This window comes from Psilocybe cubensis, chromosome 7 (assembly GCF_017499595.1).
Source record: "Psilocybe cubensis strain MGC-MH-2018 chromosome 7, whole genome shotgun sequence".
Taxonomy (NCBI): domain Eukaryota; kingdom Fungi; phylum Basidiomycota; class Agaricomycetes; order Agaricales; family Agrocybaceae; genus Psilocybe; species Psilocybe cubensis.
The window spans coordinates 161929-162259 of NC_063005.1; the positions used below are offsets into that span (position 1 = coordinate 161929).

General features: G+C 48.9%; 1 non-coding gene across 1 annotated transcript; it reads left to right on the plus strand.

The window, feature by feature from the left end:
* The first annotated feature begins 229 nt into the window (after window positions 1-229).
* JR316_0007609 lies at window positions 230-331 on the plus strand. The gene has a single exon. It is a non-coding gene; the product is annotated as a tRNA-Arg (tRNA).

Below are 331 nucleotides of genomic sequence, written 5' to 3' on the forward strand. Positions count from 1 at the left end.
GACCTGCTGATTTGCTTCAAGCTTGAGCTCGGCGGGATCATCAGAAGTTCAGATGATCAGATGAACTAGGATGAACTCGTAGCCATCTTACGGCCACCTGAGGAACGACGAAATGCTTACTTTTAAGTTTCCAAAACACTTGCAGCGATAGCCGACTAGCGGAGAATGTTTATAAGTTGATGTTGAGCTTAACGCTCCTGACATAGCAATGGTACGGCTAAGCAGGCATGGCCGTGTGGCGAAATGGCATCGCGTCTGACTACGATTGAATTCACCGCGACTCCCTGCTTACGTAATCAGGAGATTGTAGGTTCGACCCCTACCTCGGTCA